Below are 6,000 nucleotides of genomic sequence, written 5' to 3' on the forward strand. Positions count from 1 at the left end.
TTCACTAATTCATGAAATCATATTCCTTGAAACTAGACATAATTTTTAAAAATTTGAGTATTTTTCGGGGGCTGGGGTTGTAGCTCAGCGGTAGAGTGTTCACCTAGCACATGCGAGATTCTGGGTTCGATCCTCAGCACCACAAAAATAAATAAATAAATAAAATATTGTGTCCAACTACAACTAAAAAAATGTTTTTTTTTTAATTGAGTATTTTTACTATAATTATCTCTAGTATTATTACAAATTATGTATACATTGGGAGGTTTTTTCCCTTAAGAAGGAAATTCCAGGCATACTCTGGCCAAAAAGCAAAAGGGGTCAATCAATCATGGACTAACCTTAAAACTGTGAACCAAAATAAACTTTTTCTCTTTATAAGTTGAGTGTCTCAAGTATTTGTTATGGTGATGAAGAGCTGACTAACACAATTTTCTAAGAGCTATCATAAAATGTCTACTTGTTTTTTATTAGAAAAGTATGGTCTTCTGTTGTGGTCTGAATATTTATGTCCACTCAAAATTCAAAAGTTGAAATCTTAGACAAACTCTAGATAGAGCAGAGGGGTGGAGGGGAAGGGAGGGGGCAGGGGGTTAGAAATGATGATGGAATATGATGGACATCATTATCCAAAGTACACGTATGACAAAATTACATATAAGAGGTTGTGAGGGGAATGGGATAACAAACACGGAGGGAAATGAATTACAGTAGATGGGGTAGAGAGAGAAGATGGGAGGGGAGGGGAGGGGGGATAGTAGAGGATAGGAAAGGTAGCAGAATACAACAGTCACTAATATGGCAGTATGTAAAAATGTGGATGTGTAACCGATGTGATTCTGCAATCTGTATTTGGGGTAAAAATGGGAGTTCATAACCCACTTGATTCTAATGTTTGAAATATGATATGTCAAGAGCTTTGTAATGTTGTGAACAACCAATAAAAAAAAAACAAAGTACACGTATGAAGACACAAATTGGTGTGAATATACTTCGTATACAACCAGAGATATGTGCTCTATATGTGTAATATGAATTGTAATGCATTCTGCTGTCATATATAAATTAAGATAAAGATAAAAGATAAAAGAAGATAGCATTAGGGGCTGGGGTTGTGGTCCAGTAGCAGAGTACTTGCCTAACATATGTGAGGCACTGGGTTCAATTCTCAGCACCACATATAAATAAATAAAAAATAAAATAACGTTACTTCAACAACTAAAAAAAAGAAGATAGCATTAACAAGTATATATTCAAAACACAATTGTTTTAAACACTTGATTGAACTTTGAACTTTTAATTAAATCTTGGCATTTTAAAATGTTATATGCAATTTTTTTGTTACTAAAGTCTTTGTAATCATCATTTTAATTGTTGTGCAGTGCTTTGTAATAATGCATCTGTTCTGTTTTAAAAATTTATTTTGTATCTAATTTTTCACTGTTGTATATAAAGTTATAATGTACGATATGTTCAGAATTCATTTTGTTTTTCATATTATTTTCTGGGATAAATGCCCATAAACAAAATTACTGGGTCAAATAGCATGGTAGTTTAAAGTTTTTGATATATTACCATCAAGAATTGATTTCCAAGAGATGTTTTTATATACTCACTTAGAAATATAAACTATTAAAGTCTTTTTGGTGAGTAATTTTATAGAATCTTTTGAAACAATGCATATAGGCTTTGAACTAGCAATCCCATTCCTAAGAATCTTTGTTTTTTCCTTCTAGGAATCTTTCCAACAAAAATAATTACACATAGACATAAGTATGGATGTGCAAAGGTTTTGTTTTAGCCCTGTTGGAACTGGGAAAAAATTGGAAATAATTTCAAGGAAAATGGTCAAATAAATTGTTATTGCTATGTAAAGTTATAGAAAATATAAAGCTGTTAAGAATGAAATGGCTTTTTATTGACATGGAAAGTCTTTTAAAGAGGTAATTGAAGGAAAAAAAGATCATAGATGAACAATCAGAATGATTTCATTTATAAAAAGTGGGGCTGGGGATGTAGATCAGTGGTGAACTGTGTCCTTAGTGTGAGTAACACCCTAGGTAAAAGTAAATAAATGTCTGAAGATGCATTTTAAAATCAATAGGCATTATACCCTAGTGGCTGGGACTGCTAGATGCCCCACAAAACCCATTTTTTCCTTCTAAGTTTTAGCTAGCCACATTTCCCAGCCTCCCTTTCAGTTAGAATTGGCCATGTGACTGAATTTTGGCCAATAAAGTACAAGCCAAAGTGTTGGGGGGCAATTCCTGGGAATCTTCTGTAAGAAACAGCTGGTGCGTTTGGTTGGCTGGTTCTCAGTAGTTTAAAGCAGCAATTGTTTATTTCATGGATCTGTGGGGCAGCTGGGGCAGCTGTGTTCTGTGTGTTCACCCTGAAGCCTAGGCTGACCGGGCAGCTGCTGCTCTCTGGGAATCTTTAATGGGGACAGCAGAGGGCCAGGAGGACAAACAGAACTGTGGAAGTTTCTGAAGGCCAAACTTTCTGAAGCCAGAGCACTGAAACACTGTTGGAACTGAAACACTGTTACTTCTGCCTGCAGCTGCTGACCAAACCAAGTCACACCACCAAGCCCAAGGGCCAAAGACGGGGAAGTATATTCTGTTCACCAGACCATGGCCAGGATGTGAACTTGGGGGTGTGGATGGGGAGTAGAACAATTAGGGTCTATAATACACACTTTATCTAAAGATATTAAGTTAATTGTCCAAGATCCTGAAATTCAAGACCTAAATCTATTGGCTCCAAGGCCCATGTTGTTTTATTCTTACTGCTATATATTTTGGTATTTTATTCTATTTTAATTTCTGGCACAGTAGGATAAATTATTCATCGTTATTGAACATTTTCATTTCTTTCCTTGGTATTATGGTATGTCTATTATTGCAATGGACTTTAGGATAATTTTTGTCAAATTCCCCAAAATAAATCGTGTAAGAAAACGAACTTATACAAAAATTATGAAAACAAACTGAAAGAAAACAAGTTAATCTGGGAAGTGCTGACATCTTTATAATGGCTGCTTTTCCCTAAAAGGAATATGATGTGTCTATCACTATCAATTTGATCTGTGTAAGCCTATCCTGCTAAAATCATTTACCATCTTTTTTAACCTTCTCAGTACAGAATCATTTTTTCTATAAAAATTAATAATGTCACTTTCAACATTTATAATTCTTATTTCTGTTTTCTGCCTTTTTATGTCAGACTAAATTTCCAGAAGAAAGTTATTGAAGGTTTTCTTGCCAAAAGATTTTGAGATGACAGTTTAAAAGAGTTTTTTAAGCTAGGTGTGCTAGTGAATGTCTGTAATCCCAGCCACCTGGGGGAAGCTGAGGCAGGGGGATTTCAAGTTCAAGACCACTCTAGACAATATAGTGAGACCACCACCATCCATCTTAAATAAAGAACAGGTAAAAAAGATTTTGTCCTTCTTTCATACTTTTAAACTTTTTTGGGGTGGTGTTTGGAATTGAACCCAGGGCCACCTGCATGCTAGGCAATCATTTTATCATTAAGAGTGTACACACCTAACTCCCTTCTTTTATTGAACCCAGGGTGCTTTACTACTGAGCTGTACCTCCAGAGATTTTTACAATCAGTTTTCTTTTCTTTTGTTTTTCTTTTTTCAGCTGTGCTAGGATTGAATGCAGGGCCAGGACTTTACCCATGCTAGGCAAGTGCTCCACCACTAAGTCACATCCCCAGCCCCTCCCCACAACCCTTTTTATTTTTATTGTGAGACAGGGTCTCAGTAAGTTTGCTGGCCTTGAACTTGTGATCCTCCTGCCTCAGCCTCCTGTGTCACTAGGATTACAAGCATGCATTACTACACTCAGATTACACTTTTTAATGAGTTTTTTCCCATAGGTAAATTAGTATTGAATTTACCAGATGTCAATCAACCATCATTAGGTAGTCATTAAGGGATTTTTCTTATTATTATCCTTAATCTATCCTCATAACTTTCCTAATATTAAAACACTCTTATAATACTGGGACATATATACTTAGTTTAGATTATTGTTTTAGTTGTAGTTAGAATTGATCTAACATTTATTTAAGATTTTCAAATCTGTATTCCTAGATATCAATTGGTATATTCCAAAGCTTTAACATATAGAAAAGATTGTTTTGAATGCTGACTACACGGCTTGTGAAAATAAAGTCCTCCTTATAATTTTTACAAATTCCCAGGGAGATTTACATTCCCAAGATCTCTTCAAACATCAAGTTCATGCTTGTGTTCAACTGTAGCAACTGATGAATGAAACCAATATACTGTTTCTTGCTCCTTCTTTTCAGGACAGTTAACCCAAGAGCAGAACTCAAAGCTTTTCTTAGATTTCCACAAAAATGCATTCATATATGGCATGTGTATGTAGTAGAAATTAACTAAAATGGAAATAATATAAAATTCCAAATTAGATTTATCTGTCCTAAAAGTTCTTTAACAAAAATTTCCTACTTTCTTATGCAAAGTAATTTAGTTCTCTCTAGTTCATACACTAAACTTAGGCTTTGGTGTTTAAATACCTAGCATCAAGGTGCTCAGAAAAAAAAAAAAACTTTTTATGTGTGTTGGTCAGATTTGCTGCAGTAGCAAACAACTCTACATCTCTACAGCATCTATAAACAAGTGTTTGTTTCTCACAGTGCTTGTCAGTGCTGCATCTCTGTCATATGTTTCTTTCTGGGAACCAGGCTGAAAGAACATGCCATTCTGGTTGCAGAAGGAATAGCAAAGGAGTGGGCAGTAACACAAACTGCTTCTCATAACCTCTGTGCAGAACTGACACATTGTCACTTTCTCTCATCTTCCCTTGATCCAAGTCACAGGGCTAAACCCCCAAATGAGGCAGGAGTAAATACATCATCTACCCTTTTTTAGGCTTGCTGTAAGGTATCAAACCAGGGCCTTGTTCTGAACTGAACTAGCTGGAACCCATCAATTCTTTTATAGAGAAGGGAAGAACTGGAAACATGGACACAATTTGTTTTGACATAATAAGAGTTCTTCTCCTTATAATTAATTGTAAACAGCAACTCTACTGCCTCCCTTTTACTATGTTCATGATTAAGATGGGTGCATAGTAGGGTTTGGGGGATAATGAGTTTTAGTGTGGGAGGGTGCCTATCTATAGAGAAATTCTATATAGAGAATTCTAGCTCTGTAGAGAAATTCTCCAATATGCATGACCTCCCTACCCTAACCTCCACCATTCTGACATATCCCTGAGAGGTAGGACAGGTCTATACATTTTGCAAAGGATCATCAAGTGACTTTTTAAAAATATTTTTTTATTAATTGTTGATGAAATTTTTTATTTTTATTTATTTATTTGTATGTGGTGCTGAGAACCAAACCCAGTGCCTCAAACATGCCAAGCAAGTGCACTATCAAGATCCACAGCCATAGCACCCCATCAAGTGATTTTGATATGACCCACTCTTAATCCTTTTGAGAACCCCCTGGATAATGACTTTTAGAGGGGTGCTCTTATTAGATTTTGCTCACACCATTCCTGGCACTTTAAACACAACTAGTACTTCAATTCATCAGGCTGTTACAGGCACATAAAGGACAATGATAGGCAATAACATCTCAGATATTTGGTCAGGACTGTCTATTTGCAAACAGAATGGGTTTTTTCATACTGCAAAGGTTGCAGAGATTTGCTGCTTTAAGTAAACAAGTTGTTGGTGGAATTTTTCTGGGAATATATATTTAAAGCACTCAATATAGATGCACTCAAGTTCTGCATTGAAAGTGTTGGCTCAAGCAGTTGGGTGTCTAACTGGGTTGGATAAGGCAAATCAGAATCCAATACAGGGCCTCGTTAGGGAAGTGGAGATGCCAAAAATCCCTTGGCATGCATACAAGAAGGAAATTAAAGACTCCCTGAGATAGGAATGCTGGAATAGATCCATTGCAAGTGTCCTGCTTACACACCCGTAACTGTTGCCCCAAGAAGGATTGGA

The sequence above is a fragment of the Spermophilus citellus genome (assembly GCF_964194105.1).
Source record: "Spermophilus citellus genome assembly, chromosome: 14".
Lineage (NCBI taxonomy): Eukaryota > Metazoa > Chordata > Mammalia > Rodentia > Sciuridae > Spermophilus > Spermophilus citellus.